At 44.9% G+C, this 19,882-nt stretch overlaps 1 long non-coding RNA gene across 1 annotated transcript; it reads right to left on the reverse strand.

Annotated features, from left to right (window-relative positions):
• Positions 1–773: 773 nt before the first annotated feature.
• Positions 774–16,269, reverse strand: LOC132248376 (uncharacterized). The gene is made up of 2 exons (XR_009459555.1): positions 16,170–16,269; positions 774–1,491 (listed from the first exon to the last, which is right to left on the reverse strand). It is a non-coding gene; the product is annotated as an uncharacterized LOC132248376 (long non-coding RNA).
• Between the last annotated feature and the right edge of the window lie 3,613 nt (positions 16,270–19,882).

Below are 19,882 nucleotides of genomic sequence, written 5' to 3' on the forward strand. Positions count from 1 at the left end.
AAATGGCATTATCTGCTGGCTTTAATCCCCCACCCTTACTAGGTGGCACCTTCATATTATCTCAAGGAGTGCTCTGGCCCTTTGTGGCACAACCCGCTGGTTGAGTTTGTAAGGAGTGACCTAGAAACTACTATGCAAAGCCTAAGCAAAAGTGAATGTTATGTGATGAATGCCCATCTGCAATGATAAGGAGGAGACAGTCTTAGATAAAGGAGGCTTGAAAACAAAAGCAGAATCAGAGTACTGGGTCAAAGAGCTCATTAAAATACTAAAAATCACGCCCCTAGATGGGGAAAAAGTATGCTAATGAAACATACATGTATGTTAATGAGATACATAGCTAAAACACAGGTATAGAGACATGCTCAGTAAAGAACTCCTTGCGTCACTCCTTTATAGCCAATTAGCAAACAAGGATGCTTATGAAGGTCCAAAACCCCTGTATAAAAGATGCTTAGGATTAGAAATCTGTGTGCTTGTTATGTGAAATTATTCCGCTTGCACCTTTTATTGCTAGCAAAAAATCTTCTTTATACTTTCACCCCTGGTATCTTTATTGGCCTTTGCATACCAGGCATGATCCCAGATTTGAGCTGGGGGGGCTCAACAGGTTGGCTCCTGACTTCTGTCTCCATCTCCCCTCCGGTGGCACAGCCATCCACTTGGGAGTGCACCTTAACTGCTGAATAACACATCCTGAAAGGAACCTCCTAACTACATGAGAATGAAGTTTCAAACTCTCACAAAGTACAATTAGCAGCCTCCACTGGACCCCAATTTTTCCAAACTCTTTATTTTTCCTAATACAGATTTAAGATGTCGGAAATATCCTGTTGTGCGGTAGGCAAAGTGATAGGAGAGAGCGCACTCTGACCAGAGCATTCGATATCTTTTTAAAGAAGGAAGATTGTTTTTTTGGCATACTAGCACCAGCTGCTGTGGAGAAAAAAGAGCAGTTACTTAATATAGAAGAATAAAGCAAGGGTGTCCACAAAGGTCATTTAGTCCAATGCCCTTCCTCAAGAAACAAGCCTCTCTTGTGGACAGGATTTGATTTTGTACAGGGAAATACCTTTGGATTTCCAGTCCACTCTTGTAATCACTCAGCGATTGCACTTAGCCAAAGAGTGTACAAGCAGAGTGAATAAGCCATGTGTTTTGAAGGTGTGTGTTAGGATGGGGCACTGATAACCAACTTGACTGGATCCTCTGCTGTGGCCAAGCTCTGCAGAATTTCATGCTTGAAGGTCAGCAGCTAACTGTCTCTTTCCTGCAGCACTGCATGGGAGACGGTAGGTAGGGCAGAAATGATGGTCTCTGAGGAGGTCAATGAATGCAGATTCAGGAGCCCTCGAGTCACTTCCTGGCTTAGCTACAGACTTCCTGTGTGACCTTGAGCACATCACCTAACTTAGGCAGTATCACTTCCCCAAGCATACCCGTGTCAACTCCCACGTCTTCTGGTCCAGCATCTTCAGACAGCGTCTCAAACTGTTCCAAGGAAAGAGAAGGAAAAAAGAAAAGTCAGGCCGGGTCCTGTTTGATCTGCGTTCCTCAGGATTACACAGTCACAGAATGAGGGGCACGCGAGAGTCAGGAGAGGGACAATTCATCGTACCCCCAGGTAAGTTGTTCCTGTAGTTAATAACTTGTGGCAGGGGGGGTGCTTTAACTACAGCTCATTGAAAGAGCTTTAGTTAAAGTACACTGGCCACCTTTTTCCAGCGCAGGGACACTGCTAGAGCTTGGCAAATACCATGCTTCAACAGACTCCAGCATCACGTGTATCACACTCAAGTCTGCTCTCACATGCCTTGTTGCATGTCTATAGGCACCCCAAGTGACAAAACTAAGTGGAAGACATGGGAGTTAGGGGTACAACCTCTGAATTACAACTACCTAGACCTTAAGACTAGGGACAGGCATTCAAAAAGCCAGAGCCTGAATTGAAGCAATCTTTGCAGGATAGTTTAACCTGCCTAGGTTGAACTGGTTTGTAGCAGTAAAGACATTCCCTCTGGACTGAGGCAATGTGGGCAGGGAGCTGGAGGGCACTAGAGCAGGCCCTCAGCTGCAGGGAAGCTGTGCTGGTAGGGTATGGCCAGTCTGGGGTGAACTGGCCCAGCTTGGGTCTCTGGTGGTAGGACAGGGAGTGGAGAATTAAACCCCTCTCTGGCCAGACCCCTGCTCCTGCCTATTCCTGCCTGTCCTTGCTCTGGATGGGCCAGAGATGCTGGAGGAGTCTGGTTTAACTTAAACTTGGTTGAATGTAGTATCAGACTCAACTGATTTGGCTCAAAACGGTTTATGCCATGTCTGTCCCAGACTCCTTCCTGGTTTATCTCAAAGTGGTTTGGGACATTTTGAAATTGGTTTATATGCACTGGGGAAAGAAGGTTATTTGATTAAAACATCCAGGTGAAACTTTTCTTGGAGGGAGCTGAGAATGAATTCCTGCCTTTAAACCCTTGTATTAGCTAATGCAATAATTACTTGGCAAAACCTAAATGACATTTCTCCTTCCTTCCCCCACCTTCAGAATGGCACACCACTCTCCACTACCCCTGACCTCTCTTGAAATGGTACTTTGGGCTCTGAAGGATGAGGGCTTCCCTTGTGGTTGTATATGGCTTCCCATCTTACAGACCTGGAGCCACCCACAACCAGACACAATCCACATTATTCAGAATGTAATGATTATATTGCACCCCACCCCCCCACCCCGCCTTGAAACAATCTCAGCCCTGGACTTGATTCAGTGATTGGTAAGGAACATTTGTGTTCGTGTCCATTAATAATCAGGCTATAAGGTATCACTCCTGTGATTTGTGTTTGCACATTGCTGTTTAAAAGTACTATGGTTCATTGTGCCAAATGTGCACTCAATACCCTTCTGTCTTTGATTCTGCTAGATAAAATGCATTTGACAGTGCTATGCGCTGTTTGTAGTATCACTGGTTCCATGCTGATTAAATAAATAGCTCCAGCCCAGCCCAGCCCAGGGCTGGAAAGCATGCTTGGATGCTGGGGCACTGTGATTTAACTTGAACAAGGAAGGGGTGTGAGACAAATGATTTAGGTAAAACTGTTTTATGAAACTTCTAAGTCTGATACTACATTCAACCAGGTGTATCTTAAACCAGGTTCAGACATTTTGAAACTGGTTGATGTACCACTGAACTTATGTTCTGTTACAGGTTTAGACCAGTTTCTGATCACTTAAACTGGTTTAAGTGTGTAAACTTGGCCCTAGCATTAGGGAGTAGAATTGGAGGTGTTAAGCATTTGGAAAAAGAACACGTAGGTGATATTTTTGTTGTTAGGAGGGCAGTGGAATCAAGTGGTTACAACAGGTGGGACTTGCACAGATAACTTCTTATTCCTCTCCAGCAGCTGGTAAACAGAGATATCTCCTTTTCCTTTTCTGAACAGGGAAACTCATATATCTCTGTCTCTTAGAAAAGGAACTTTGGATTCATGACTCTAGGGCATTTTTCCTGACCATGCTACTGACCCTTGTGCAAGGTTAAATCATTTTTTCTCTCTTTACCCTTTTTCCTCATTTGAAACTGCTCTGGGCTATACTCCAGTTAGTAAATGGCAGTACATTTCCAATTTTGTTCTGGTTGTTATTGCTTTCAATTATTGGATTGCAATTCTTATGTGAATATGGTTCAATTAGTTTGAGGCAAAATTTTTCTTACCCAGAGGACTAGTACAGGAGGGTTACATTAGAGATGATGTCAGAAGGTGAAGAAAGGTTGCTTTTTTAAACACTTTAGTCCCTTACAAATTGAGGAAACCTACTGAAGTAATCAAAGTAATTAATGAATGAATGACACAAGTCACTTGCTTCAACAGAGTTCACCAGAGAACAGGCTGGATAATGAATTTCTAATCTCAAATGTTGCATGCAGGGATTCAGAACATAGAGGTATTCAACATTGTTTGTGTGACCATGAGGCTGCGTGGTTCTTTGTGTCTGTTGCACTGAATTAGACAGCAAGGTTCAGAAAGTCTTTGGGACAGATTAAAATGAAATACTAATTAATTTTTTTAATTAGTTGTTTTCACATTTTCTGTGTTTCTGTATTCTCTCTCTCTGTCTGTCTATCTCTCTATCCCTCTGTCTATCTCTCTACTATCCCCATCTCTTTCTCTCTTTCTAGCTCTAAACCTTCCCCTGGACTACCCACTATCCACCCACTCTGATTCAATCACAAGTTTGTGGGCCTGTGACTTAAGGGGATGGAGATGTGGGGCTTGAGAGAGGAGTTGTCAGTTGTTTGGAAAGAGGTTTTATTTGGGCTAGTGTAGTGCAGCCTGTGATGGTCAGAAGAAGTGTAGAGACTTAAGGGGTTGTGAGTGCATTGGGTGCTCAGCTTTTTGGGGAAAGGAGAGCTGGTTTGGTTTAATGCAGCCAGGAGATTGGTTAGTAGGTGGGTGTAGCAGCTGTACTTTCATAGTTGGTAGGGTCAGAAGGAACCTAAGCAGATCATCAAGTTGGGTGGTAGGTGGGTGTAGCGGCTGAGGTGCTTAGGGAGCTTGTGCACTTAGGGATAGGTGTGTGGCTTGGTCTGGTGGCTGTATTCTGGGTCTTGGGATGGGTGGGGTACCCTGGATGGGTGGGATGCAGCTGGGGCCATCAGGGAGAGGATGTTCAGGCTTGGGGTTGGCCTGGTGAGTGATCTGAGGATCAAGGGGAAGTTTGGTGACAGCGACCAGGAACTGATCATTTCTCTGTCCAATAGAGGGTAGGCAAATCCTTCAGTAAAACAGAAATCCTCAACTTTGGGAAGGCTGACTTGTGCAAACTCAGAACACTGGTCAGTCAGGCACTCAGATACCACGGCCCCTCAGAAAGGGGAGTCCATGGGGAATGGTTGTTCCGTAAGAACGCAATCCTTGAAGCTGAAGGAAAGTCCGTTCCGTCCCGCAGGAAGTGCAGTCAGCGGGCTGGGAACCGCCCTTGGCTCAATAAGGAACTTTTGCACTTCCTGAAACTAAGAATAGAAGCCTACACTAGATGGAAAACGGGAATCATCACCAAGGAGGACTGCACAGCACTAGCCCATGCCTGTAGAGAGCGGACCAGAAAAACCAAGGCAGAAACTGAACTCAGGCTAGCCACAGGAATCAAGGACAACAAAAAGTCCTTCTTTAGATATGTATGAAGTCGGAGAAAGAACAAAGAAAATGTATCACATCATACATCCACATTTTCAAACATAGCATCTGGCTTCTATGGAGCTGCCATGATACCCCATGGACAGACACTACTTGGTACTTAATTTGGGATTTTAACAGAGTAGGAGAGGTAATAACTGGGATGAATCCATCCCACTAGCTTCTTTGCTGATAGCACAGTGATGTGACATGAGAAGTGGAAATGTGAAGGATCCAATTCATTTGGTTAATTTTAACTTTCCGCAGTTTTGTTAATTTGTTAATAGTTAAAACAAAGCCTGTGATATGTAGGCGATAAAACAGAACTTCTGGCCTTACAATTATTCAATCTGTTGTCTTAGACTAGCTATAGGAAATGTTTAAGCTATTCTTTTTCTGGGTTTCTCATCTGATTTTATCATTACACTTTATCCACTACTCGTTGTTAACCATAGTTTCTTTAGTGAATAGCTATATTTATGCTAGGGATATTTTTAAACAAAAAACCAAACTGTAAATCAATAACAAACTCCTTTCTAATTTCTTGCAGCAGTACATAAGGTATTCGCTGACTGCCTGTAGTTTTTAAGTTTACTGCTCATTGAAACAATGTGTTCAATGCAAAGTCATACATATAAACACCCATATATGACAACTACACAGCAGCTTGGAAACATAGATGTTGATGAGTTTCTTACTATAAGGAAGAAACAAGACATAATGTGACAAACCCAAACATCAACTCTACATAAGAGGTTGGGAAAACATAGGTCCTGTGGCTCTCTTACATGCTGTACCTTTCACACATAGCTGATACTACTGATTCTTATCTGGACTCAGTCTCAGGACGGACTGCTGGCTATGGTTACTTCAAGGCCTGGAGGATCCCTATGGTTAGGTCATGGTCTCAGATACCTGCTGCCCACAAAGTTAATGCAGGGGAGGGGAGCAGAGGTAGGCTTCTGGCCTTTGCTTATGTGATCCTGGCGCTACTGTATCTGTATTAAAACTTCTCTGTGGTGCTTTTTTCCATACCCCCATTGGTATGTCAGGTTGGATTATGGGGGATTGTGTCCCTTATCTGCACATCCCCTGTTGGTAGGCTGACCATAAGAAGATCCCAGACAACTGGGACTTTTATTCCTGACATCCAAGATGCTGTCCACCTGCCCTTTCACAGGTTGGCAGGAGGCCAGGCCACCTTCCAGGCAGGCGACTGTGCCTGCCTGCTGCTTGCAAGCTGGACCACACTGCACCATATTGCTGTGATGCTCTGCCTTGCACCCCTGCATTTCTAGGACTTCCATTATAATTCTTCTCAGCCATCCAGGACTGTCTTCTTAAATCCAGGACTGTCCCAGCTCAGCCAAGATGGATGATCACCCTACCTCTTGAAATGCATTGACAAGGGAGTAATAGACTCTTTTGTGCTTGTTTTGACTGTGATAACATGTTTTGACTGCTTTTAACACTTTGAATATAATGTAAGAGGCCAGAGAAGCCAGGCTTATGTGACCTGCATTTTTAAATTGTAAAGTTCGTAAGGGGACTGATGCTGTAAGCCATGAAGTGGTAAGTATTCCTAATGTAGAAAATCTTTCAGTGGGTTCAGGCTGGTCTTGTTACCTGCTTGTTTCTAAAGAACAGACATTCTGTGGGAACTAGTTGGTCAGGTAGATTCTAAAAAAAAAAAAAAAAAAAAATCTGAAATCCTTGAGGTTGCCCAAGGTCTAAAAGACCTGGGTGGGCTTTGGTAAACAGAAGAGGAGCAGTGCCGCAGTATTGGCAAGCAGCAATGGTACAACAGCCTTGGAGGTGGCAAACACCAGTGGAGCAGCATCCTCCTCCCAGTGGTGGCAAGCAGCAGCAATGCAGTGCCCCCCAGCAGTGGTAAGAAGCAATGACAGCAACAGAGGAGCAGCACCCCCAGTGGTGGTGAGGCAGGGAACAGGATGGGATGGACAGAAACTTTGGGCTAGCAGCTACACTGGCTCTACTGGCTACACTATTCACCCTGTGTGGGACTAAGAAAGAACTTGTAACATACTGACTGTGCTAAACTGCTACTAGTGTGTTGAGGTGGGCTGCTTATTATTAAGGGTTTCCTAAATCTGTTGTCCCATTTCTTCTTTCCATCAATAAACCTTGTTATATCATGTTTGCATGAATATAAGACAAGGTTCCCTCTACATCGGCATGGGGAAAAAAACCTATATCTTATATTTGCATATAAGAAAACCGCATTGAATATACGGTCTATCATTAAACTGATGCCACACACAGCATGTGCTCATGCTTAATGATGAAAACCAACTATGAGTTGATTGAATGCAGCCCACTGAGCATGCCTGTAAAACACATGGCCCATACTGGGCAAATATACTGACAGGGACTCTTTTCTATTATTACAAAAGTACCAAAACTTAAAACCTGCTGCCATCAGCTTACAGTAAATTACAAAAACTCCATCACCAAGAAGCAAAACAATAAGCCATCAAAACTTAAAACATGTTTCCATCAGCTTCCAAAACTTTGACAAAAAAAGAACAACAAAACCACAGAACATTTTTAAATTTTTCAATGATTTCTTTCTTCCCCAAATTCCCATTAATCCTGGGGCCTGGACGTTTTTGTTTCATACAACTGCATTATTCCCCATCGCCTTAATAGGCTTACCTATTAACATCTATCACCCCTTATCCCATCTATGTCTTGTCTTAGCCCCTATTGTGTCTTTTCCTAGACAACCCCAGTCTTGCAGCCATAGCTTTGTCACTTCCCAGGCCTCATCAACTTTTCATCCTCCTAGATATCTCCATTCTTCTCTTTTCCATAAATTCATCACTTGTTCCTTACCTAGTTCTCTTGTGTCCCACAGTGATACCACCCAAGTTTCCTCAAGCCCAAACACAAATTCATAGATTCAGAGATTCATAGAAGTAGGGTTGGAAGGGACCTTGTAGATAATCAAGTCCGACCCCCTGCCCTGGGCAGGAGAGAAAACCGGGCTCAAATGACCCCAGCCAGGTAGACATCAAGCCTCCTCTTAAAGACCCCCAGGGTAGGAGCCATCACCACTTCCCTTGGAAGTTGGTTCCAGCTCCTAGCCACCCTGACTGTGAATTAGTGCCTTCAGATGTCCAATCTAAATCTACTCTCTAACAATTTGTGGCTGTTATTCCTTGTTACCTTGCGGGGCGCAAGCGGGAACAGGGTCTCTCCCAAACCCTGCTGGTCCCTCCTAGTGAGTTTATAGATGGCCACCAGTTCCCCCCTCAGCCTTCTCTTGCGAAGGCTAAACAGGTTAAAGTCCCGTAGCCTCTCATTGTAGGGTCTGCCCTGCTGTCCCCTGATCATGTGGGTGGCCCTCCTCTGGACCCTCTCAGTGCTGTCCACATCCCTCCTGAATTGCAGCGCCCAAAACTGAAATTCCCACATTGCATGCCATATGCTTTCTTCCCATGGCACATATGTCTGGGGCATTCCACTTTTACAATCCCCAACTGTAACGAAGCACCTATACCAGAACAATTCAATGTGCTAGCTTCAGAGTCCCAGTGCTGCTTCTGTAAGCTTGTTTCAAACACCCCCTTCCAAATTGTTCATGCCTCTTTCCCTATGAACCTCCCTACTGGGGCCACAGTCTCCTTTTCCCTGGCCCAGGACTTGATTTGTTTTTATGTTCTACCAACTCTATTGTGGCTATTGTCTGCATCCTGTACCGATTCACAAATTTTACAAACTTCTCATAAACTGGTGGCATTATCCAGGCCCAAACCCTGAAAGTAACCTTTTACATACATTATATTTATGCAGTAATGTCCCTGCATAGTACCAGAGAAACCCAGAACATTAGGTATGCCCTTTTACCCCTCCAGTGCAGCACAGACTGACATACCTTGCATAAACAAACAAACAACACATCTAGGAAGCCCCATCCTCCACTCCCTTTCTCCTTGTACAGTGGTGTTCTCTCAAGCTTTTCCCTTTTGGTTTTCCAAAAGAATACCATCAGTTCCCCATGGAATCCTACACATGATGGACTGTTAGCAGACTTAATAAATATTAGATTTTAAGTAGTGGCATTGAATTAAAAAATGCTTGAACAAGAATAGCCTGTTCCCTGAAGAGAACATTTACTGAACACAGCAATTTGCAATTTAAAATATGTGACAAAGAACAGAAAAACTCTGTCTAAGCTATGACACAGCCCAATAAGACACAGTAACAGTACACATAGCTTAGCCTAAAACTTAAAATACAGCATAATAAGCCAAAAAGACAACAGAAAGCCTTGCACAGGTCTGACCTAATCCTGAGGGCAGAGTGTCTCCTTGCAGCCACATATTCAGAAAGTCTTTCTGGGAGATCTGTAGGCTGTCTTAGGTGATGATGAGGAGATTCCACAGGCTCAATTTTGCCTGTGTTTTTATAGAGATCTTCGCCCCCTTCTGCCCCTTGGGTGCCTCACATATCCCATGTCTCTTATGACTCTCACATGTTCAATGTCTCTGTCTCTTGCCTCTTCTTAGAAATTCCAGTCTTACAGGTTTTACTTTGAAATGTAAGTGTAGTGGCCTGCCTTCTTCCTCTCCCATGCTACCTCAGATCAGGTGATTAACATCTGTCACGTAGCTTCAGCCCACATTTGTCATGACTGTGCCAGGTCTTTGCCAATAGGACCATTACAGAGGGAAGACCATGCCTACATACAGTACGATTAGAAGTACCACTGCCTTAATTGCATTTATCCATCCTGTCATTGACAGCTTGTGGATGTACCACCTTTTTGTTTCACTTTCCCTTTTATCTTCTCCCAGGCCACTTCAGTTGTCAGTTGTGTGTCCACCTCCAATCTCAATATATTCATTTGGTCCACTGTGACCTGTAACCCCAGGTTTTCCATTTCTTCCATCTTCCCTACCACCTGACACTTACTTTTTTGTACACTTAATTTTGCCCCCAGCACCTTTTCATATTATTTGTATGTCTTATCACCTGGTCTAGGGACATGCTGTCTCTTGCTAAGATATTAACACTATCCATGTACAACATGCATTTTGATTGTGTGTACTTTCCTTCAGTGATTGGCATGCCCTCAATCACACAATCCATCTGATCCTCTGTGCCAACAGCTCAATGGCACAGATGAATAGGAAAGGCAACAGGGGTCAGCCCTGTCTCACACATGATCTGACCCTGACTTCCTCTGTTAGATGACCATTCACTCCTACTCTACAACATGCTTCTTTGTATAAAGTCTCAATCAAATTTAACAATTTTGTTGGGACCCCCATCAAAACAGGAACTCCTGCTCCACCCAGTCATATACTTTTTCTATATCGAGATTTAGGAGTGCCACATTCGATCCTTGTGCTTGATAGTACCAACTCCTATCTCTTATTAGCACCAGTATCATAATTTGTACTCTGCCAGGGATTGTGCAAGCTTGGTCACTGTGGACCACTTTTCCCATGACTTTTTAAAATCTATTTACTTACATTTTAGCCATTATCTTACAGTCTAGATTCAATAAAATTGTCAGCTTCCAGTTTTCTAGCTTTTCCCCACTCTTCTTTTTTAGTACAATGGCATTATTATTCCTGTGTTCATACCTGCCCCCAGTTGCTCCATTTCCAGACATTCCTGGAACACTGCTAACAGGTTCAAGCTTAGTATGTCCCCCAAAATCTTGTAAAATTCTTCCAGAAGCCTGCCATTCCCCAAGAACTTTTCTGTCTTGAAGATTTGGGTTGCCTCCCACAGTTCTTTCAACGTCCACATCTTCTCCAGCTACTGCCTTTCATTTTCCTCCAAGCTCACTTCTAACCCCACCAAAAAGAAGTCAAGGGCTCCCTGATGCAACATGCTGCTGGAGTATACATTTTGTTACATTTCCTTCACCACACTCAGTATCTTTTCTGTCTTTGTTAGCCACACTCCCCTCTTGCCCCACGCTCCTGGTATACTATTTTCCCTTCCCTCCAAGCAAAGTAAGAGGAACATTCTTCTCTTTCCTCCACCCAGGAGGCCTTCATGAGGAAGATGTTTGTCTTTCTTTTCTCTTTCAACCACTTGTTCAGTACATTCTTCATGTCTTCAGTTTTCTCTGCTCTCAGGAATCCCTTCACCACCAGTCACAGGAGGTGCTGCAGTCTCCAATGGAGTCTTGTAAACCGCTTCCAGAATCCCTTTTATAGTCTGAAGGGGATTCTACTGTTAGTTCTGTAGCTCTATAGTCTCCACCTGCAAAAACTGCCAGAGAGCTAAAGCAGGGGGAGGGGGTGACTGATGTACAGGGTTGTGCAAAAATGGCAGCTGCCACCACTGTTGAGCCAGCATCACTGCCACTAGGGCACAGAACTGCCCAGCTACAGTATGCCACAGAGAGATTTTTCAGGCTGCTAATGCCCCTGAAAACCTTGCAGCTGAAGAATTACAGTCATCATTATTTTACAGCATGCAAAAGCTTCAGAGTAAAGGCAAATTACACATGGCCCTACCTATCTCTGAGAGATACCACTCTAAAAAATAGTGGGACAGCAGTATTTCATGGATTTCCACTTGCATTCTCCACAAATGTGTAAGTGAAAAGTGCTGCTATTTTAACTTCTGATACCTATAGTGAGAATTTGTCTAGCTTTGTTGTTGCTTTAGTGTGTCTAGAAAGATGTTTACTAATGCAGTTGTTCTGAATAGACCAGAACAATCCATTTTATATTTTTAAGCAGTTTTGTCTACTAGCCAGCTCTCTTGCTGTAACTTCAGAACAAATCATAATGCTATAAAAGCTATTTATTTGTGCTTAGCCTGAGCTTATAGAACAAAAATTTGAGATTCATCCCTGGAAATCCAACTTTGTCTGAGGCCAAATCTGGAATATACTGGCCATGTCCACATGTGACAGTCAGTTGCCATAGCAACATGCTATGGCGACATAGCATCAAGCGTTTGCAAACCATGGTGCTGCAGCTATGTTGCCATAGCAACATGTTCCTCCATTATAGTACATTGCTATAGTGATGTGGCAACTAAAAATAACCATGTGAGGCACATAGCGTGGTACAGTCTATTACTGTGCCATAATTTAGTACTTCCAAAACGAAGTACTAAATGACAGCACAATAACAAAGGTGCTGTAGGGACACTTGTAGATGAGCCCATTGTGATTTAAAAGTTGATTTCAGAATAAGACAAGAGCAGCTGTTATTTTCATGCCCTATTTATCTGAGAAGGTATGTGACAACTGATATGATATCTTTCCACACATTTGGGATTGTCGGTCTCAGAAAATACAATTTCTGTGACTAACACACACAAACTTCAGAATCACAAGAATGTATTCGTTATCTAACAGGAATTGTTACCTTGCCCCTAACTCTGCCTTGAGCAAATACATTATCATAGAACCACTTGTAAGAAACAGTAATTCAGTTAAAATATTTAATTGCCTGAGGACTGATCCTGGGAGTCCCTTAGAATATAGGGCCTGATTTGGAGGTGTAACAATGAAGTTGGGTGCCCAGGACAGCTTCCACACATACAGGCAATCATGACTTCTGGCTGTTGCTGAGCCAGGCCACAGGCACACCCCAAGTCAGCACCTAGGGAAACTATCCTGGTTGCCCCACCCTAGTTGCCCCACACTACCCTGGTTACCCCACACTGGCCTGATTTGGAAAAGGGCTAGGGCCTAGTACCTACTAGGACCATGTGGTTCATGGAGTTTTCAGGTACTGGGCACATCTACACATTCATAAATGTACTTTAGGTAAAGCGCATTAAATTTTGTACCTCCAGGTGCCTGTACACGAGCGCAGAGTCTGCTCTGATGCACTGTAATTGCAGCATGTCAGAGCAGGCGTGATTAATTGAGTCTCCTAGAGCATGGTAATTACCGGGCTCCAGCAGCCTTCTGCATCTCGTATCAGTGTTCCCACACTTCAAAATGGTGGCAGAGGCACTTTAACTAAAACTCATTTGATGAGTTTTAGTTAAAGCTCCCCTGCCACCATTTTGAAGCTGATACACAAGATGCTGTGGCAATTTAATTAGAAGGGCTCTCAGAACCACTGTAATTAAAGTGTAAACCCCCTTCTTCCCATGACCCCACACTGGGGCTTCAATATCCTGCCCTTCACTGGGGCCTCAACACCCGGCTCCTTTACTGGGCTTCTGGGCCTATTGCCTCTTGGGCCTCAGGCCTCATTCAATGGGCCTGGGCTCAGTGTGAGCACATGTTGATGTAAACAGTTACTGTAAATAGTTTTATTTCATAATGGTCAGAACACCAGGGGAGAAGGAGGGTCAGAGTGCTGATGTCCCAAAGAGCACAGCTAAAAATAAGCAAAGAGGTTTCTACAAACCTTCGGGCATTTTTACACATGCTCCCGACATAGCGTTGGGTGCTTTTAATTAGTGAGATGCACTAATTAAAAGCAACTGGCACTGTGTTGTGAACAAATGTAGCAGCACACAGTGCACCTCTATGCTGAGAAAATGGTACTGGTGTGCTTTGAACTAAAGCACACTGAACTTGTTTTACTTCAAAGTGCACTGCTGCCATTTTCTCAGCGGGAAGGTGCGCTGCACCCTGATATACATGAAGTGCAAGGCTGCCACAGCATGTCAATTTATGTGATCCAGCAGACTTGAATAATCAAGTCAGCTCCAATGCGCTGGATTTCCAGCATGTCGGAGCATGCTCCTTGCATGGGTGTAAGTTGAGTTCCAGCTTTGTTTCTCGTCTCTTCCAGACCTTGCTTTGTTAGAATTAGAAGGCAGGGCAGATATGCACCTTACAGACTAACTAAATAAGATATATATAAAAGCACAGCTTTCGTGAACTTGAGTTCACTTCATCAGATGCTATGAAAGGGCAGCATGGAGCAGTATATAAAAAGTGGTGTATGATTCAAATTCAAAGGGTAGGAAAAGAAAAGGGAGAGGGGTAGAACAGGGAAGGAGGAGGGGGGACAATTCTGGGAGAGGCATACAAGCAAATAACCCTTAGAAACAAAGGTATCACAAAAGCAAATCCAAGTAATGGGATAAGAATCCATAATCCAAAAGTTTGTCTAACTTTATCCCCACCATGCAGTTGGTAGCATTCTTCATCAGGTCCTGATGAAGAATCCCATGCATTCAAAAGTATGTCTAAGTTTATCTCAACCATGCAGCTTATCCAATAAAATATAATCACCCATGAAAATCCTTGCCTCTAACATTATATATGTATTTGTTTGTCTGTGGACACATCTACACAAGACACTACATCACCGAAGCAATGGGCTACATCACCGTAGCTCATTGCTACAATGATATAACATCGCCGGGCACAAACTGTGATGCTGACGCTACTATGCAGTAACAATGAGCTACTGTGCAGTAGCTGTTAAAATAGCTGTGTAGCATCGGAACTGCTCGGTAACAACTGCACAGTCCTCTGAATGTGTAGACACGCCCACTAAATCTGAATGTTTAATTAAATGTTCTTCATCGACGTAATATTTGAGCATCCCCCTGGAGTTAAAAAGCATAAGTCTTCAAACCCTCTACCTTTGTTGCTAAGAAACAAGGTGTAGAGCGTATAGGAGTGTGTAGTATCTTTAAGTATCAGCCACATTATTCAGATAACTTCATTATATATAGGAATATGTCAAAATATGGCCTCTGTTAGACCCTGACTCCACGCAGCACCCAACGACTAGGGAGATGACGATCCAATTGCTCAGGATCTAGTTGCTCAGGGAGCAAACAGGGAGCAAACACCAGCACACATTGCTCACAACAGCTTTATTCAGAATGGAGACAGCTTCAGGCAAGGGTCCAGCAAACTGGGGACCTGCAGTGAACATTAGTTTTTTTTCCATATTTATACACCTTGGTTTATACTTATTAACATTTATTGTACCTTGGTCCCTCCTTTGTGCCACCCATATTCCCTCCTATCTCAAGCTCTGCCTCTGTTTACTTCATTAGCATGAAATTGCCTATGCATTTTATTCATTTGCATGCCTTTTGCCTTTTAAGCGCATCCTCAAGACCGTGAACCCAGCTCCTCTCGGTCAATTGTCATTTGTTGTTGACTCTTTCTTCATCTTCAAGATGCTTTATCATCTGACGATAGCTGGTGGGCTGTATCCTGTTCTCCTTACACAATAAGTCATATGTCCTACACACTACCATATTGTTAGGATACTGCTTGCCTAATCATCTTGCAATGTTACTTTTAATTTGTCATTCTGCCTTATGGTTAGCAGCTCTGCTAGGCCACAGGTTACAGCCTTTATTCAGCGGCAAATCCAGTGCTCCCCAAGATCCAAATACAGTCACCCTACCAGCCTCCACAGGGATGGCTATGATGTCTCTAGAGCACCATGACCATGCTGGTTCTGCCCTATGGGCACCTACTAATCTCACCTGCCATATCTTGCTGGTTTAAATAATGAATGAGGAGGTTGCCCTTGAGCTGCTGCTCGGTCACAGTCCTGACAGACTCCTCTAAACTCTGTGGGTTGTTGGATCCCCCACTCCCTAAGCCTTATAGGCTAGATGCATGGCTCCAAAACTGCCTCTTTACCATGCCCCATGCCTTGCAGGTGGTATTTATTCATTGTCTCTCTGAGGTCTTGAGCTAGCTTGGCCTCCTGTCATCACTTAGCCCTTGGCCCCTGTCTGTGCACCGTCATTGGCTCTGGGCTCTCTGCAGCCTTGTCTGTGCACTCTCACTGGTGCTGGGCTCTCCGCAGGCCCTATCACTGCACCCTCTAGCACCAGAGTCTCCACACTATAGTGTGCCCCAATAAGGCCTCCTCCTCCCCAGTAGCCTCAGTCCAGTCCACCGGTATGAATAACAACAGAAAACAGAAGCCCCTGGGCTACAACACAGCAATAACCTGGGGCCCACACTCAATCCCTTTTGAGAAGGCAAGCTTCTCTTTCCGTATAATGTGCCTCTTACCCACAAGCACTTATGAGCTCCTATAGCCCCTTAATCTTACCAGTAGCAGAAGAGTCAGCCAAACATCTCCAAGTAGCTTTCTCTATAAGAACTCCTTCCACTTAAGCTGCTGCCCAAAAACTTACCCAGGTTGGCTTCAGCCCTGGGGCTTATGTGCGCCCAGGGCCCTGACTCCTTCCAGTCACCTGACCAGGTGCAGGTAGAGGCTAATTTCCCCCATTAGCCTGCTATCCAGGCAACCTGCAGCTGTGGAGCTTTGTCTAGCTCCTCAGGCTCTCTAGCCATACAGTTCCTGCCCTTAAAGGAGCAGGCACCCCTTAGTGTCCTGTGACAGAATATTACATAAAGATCTGCTTACAGGGTGTGGTGTATGTATTAGAAGTCTTCTGTAGCGAATTATGGCCTCTTTTGGTTTTACCCCACCAGATAGTATGAGCTAGCCTAACTCCTAGACTGTTTCTACAGAATTCACACTTCCTGGATTCTCTGTATTTCCTGGATGACTGGCTTTGTGGCACAGAATGGTTTTGTCCCCGGTGAGATCAAGGCACCATTAATCTAGGTTTAGATAGAATAAAACAGTAGTTTTGTAAAAGGCTTGCTCAGTTCAGTCTAAAACTAACCCACTCATGGTACTGTGAGATAGAAACTTGCTGCTTTATTTTAACTGCATTACACTGGGCATGTCTATGTGAAATCTTTACTGCAGAGAGTCTAATTAGCTCTGCAGTAAAGTCTCCATGTCTACAAATGTGGCCCTATTAGGTCTCAGTAAACTAATAAGCACCACCTGAGGTTAGTACTTGTAAATACAAGTACTATCCTGCAGCAGCATTATTTACTGTGCAGCAACGCACATGTAGACACTGATGGGACTGCCTGGGGCATAAGGGTGCTTCAGTGTGGTGCTGCCTGCTGACTAGTCCTTCACTGGAGCACTAGAGCAGTCAGCCTATCTGCAGCACATTGAGCCAGGTTGGAGCAGCTCTGGGCTGGCAGGCTGACCCCCCAGACCGCCTGCCAGCCAGGGCTGCTCTAACCTGGCTCAACTTGCTCCAGTCCCAGGTGCACATGTAAACATGGCATCTGGGAGCAATAAACTCTGGTGGGATATGCACCTGAGTTTATTGCTCTGTGCTAATAGCATGTGTAGTTGCACCCAGTAGAAAGAAAAAAAAATTCTGGTGGACCACCAACAGGGTGTTCACCACTTAAGGGCTGTTGCAGGCTCTGAGTGAACCTGCTTTGTGAGCAGTGGGGAAAGCCTTCCCCAGGCACCATTTTAAGGGGGAAGGTGGGTGGCAGAGCACCTTTGGTGTCTGCCACTTTAAGAAGGAGAGTAGGCAGCAGACAGATGCAGACCAGCCCTTATGAGGTGGCCATTTTAAGATCCTGGCTCTCAGGCCTGGGGCAATGGTTGCTGCTAGCAGCCAAGGAGGCAACATCTGGCTCAGCTGCTGCTCGGAACATCTTGGAGGTAAGGGAAGGAGTTATGGGGATGGCAGGAGGCTCCTGGTCCTGAGTATGACTGAAAACTGTACGCTGCTGGAGAAGGGAGGTCTGGTGGGACTGCCCGTGGTGGGACAGTCCCCCAGAAATGCCAGGCCAGTTTCCTCCCCAGTGAAAGGCAAGGCGGGGTGCCTTAAAACCCTAGCCCCCACCATTCAGTGGGTTGACAGCTTTGGAGAGGAGTAGGGCCAAGCATGCCCAGGGAGGGGCACTTGAGCCCAGAGTAAGTAGTGGGGTGAGGCATGCCCATCAGTGAGGCACCTGAGCCTGTAGGGGTGTAAGACCCAAGACAGTAGTGGGGCCAGGCGTGCTCATGGGAATAGCAACTGAGCCCATAGGGGTGGAAGACCCTGCCCCAGGGAGTGGATGAGTATGTTGAGGCCCCAGAGAGGTAGCAAGTGCATGGAGGCCCCAAAGAGGGGGTGAATGTGTTGAAGCCACAGAAAAGGGGATGAATAAATTGAGGTCCTAGAGAGGGGAGGAATGTGTTGAGCCCCAGAGTGGGGGTGACTATATGGAGCCCCAGAGAGGGGGTGAGTGTATTGAGGCCCCAGGGAAATGGAGGCATGTGGGGAGGCCCAGGTAAGCCTTCGGGCACCTGAGGCCACAATGGTCCTGAGGTTGAGTGAGGCAGCAGAGAGGGAGCCATGAGTAGAAGGGGCAAGTCACTAGCCCCAAATTGAGAACAAGTGGGCTGTGTTATCTGATGAAGGCCAGGGGTGGAATTAGCCCAGTGTTTGGCTAATTGCCTGGTCACCATGCAGATGAGGGTCATGGGAGAGGCCCAAAAGGCTGCACCAGGCTGACCAAGGAGTGAAGGGATAAGCCTGATGGTCCACATGGTTGCTCAAGGGAGCAGGGCGGGGTGAATGAGGCCTGGTAAAGGGCAAGAGTGCAAGAGGCCCAGTGAGAGAGGGTGGAGTGATAGGGGCCACAGTGAGAGGGGAGTGGTATGTGTCAGGCCCAGAACAGGGCAGTATGAGTGAGTCCTAACAATGTGCTAAGTTTGGCTTTGCCTCAATCTGAAGTATAGAACAACTCAGGATTGACATATACAAGGCATGGGACATGATAAAGGGGAGGTTGGAGTCATGTGAGAACTGCCCTTTGGTACCAGGGCGCTTGACGGGCAGCCTCCAACCTAGTATTATCTTAATGATTTAACAAAAGGTGTGGCAGGTGAGTAAGGCTGGCGGTGTACCCAAAGACAGGTGGGTGGGCCCACACTGTGACCAGAGCTGGGAGTTTGCCCCCTGTCACAAAATCATACAAGTAAGAAAGGAAGTGGAGAAATATTCCCCACCATAATACTCTGAGTTACTCAGTTTATGCCATGATGGCCATTTTACCATGAGGGGAGGGATGGGGAGAATTACTTAGTGCTCAAGTGGCTTAGGAACCTGGATTCCATTTTCTAAAGGAATTTAGAAACACAGGAACCTAAGTCTCATTGAAAACTAATCAAGACAGACTCTCAGGAGCCTGATATTCAAAGGTATTTAGACACTTACAAATGAAGCTGGACATCTAATGGGATTTTCAAAAGCATCTCTTCAGGTTAGGCACCAAACTCCTTTGAATCAACTGGTACTGGCTGGTTTTGGATATGGGAGACTGGGCTCAGGTGTATCATATATAAAGACCCAATACAGTAGTGTAATTGAATAGGGGTGACGGACAACAGATCTGGGCATTGCCTATGTGGGAGGGTACAAAAGTAGCCATCACTATAGTGGCAGCTGGCCATGCACCTACTACTGGTGCTGCAACAGAAGACACTAGTGAGCCCTCTTCCTTTCTTCCTCCCCCCTCCACCCCCCCCACCGCAACATAGAAATATTTTAGCTGGCATTAAATAGCATATTCCTCTTGGGAGCAGCAGCAAAGATTGCATGGCTGATCTTAGCAAGATTAGAAAGAGTTCCATAAGCAAGGGTGAGCTGGTCTCTCCTCTTGTGGTCATTATACCTAATAGGAACTCTGTATTGATTAATAGGCTGCTTAGTAGAACTCACTGACTCAAAACAAGCTGAACAATAAATTTTGAAAGTAATAAATTACCTGCACCAGTGGAGCAGTCAGAATGTGATTCATCCTGAAGCTGTGTGAACATCATGGTAGAGGGAAGTTTATGGACCATCAGGCCTAAATGAACAGGTGGATTTAAAAAAAGGCAGTATTTGAAATATATAAACATTCTGGTCATTTTGATAGATAAGGGGAAAGTCTGAAATTCCCGCTTCT

The sequence above is a fragment of the Alligator mississippiensis genome, chromosome 2 (assembly GCF_030867095.1).
Source record: "Alligator mississippiensis isolate rAllMis1 chromosome 2, rAllMis1, whole genome shotgun sequence".
Classification (NCBI taxonomy): Eukaryota; Metazoa; Chordata; order Crocodylia; family Alligatoridae; genus Alligator; species Alligator mississippiensis.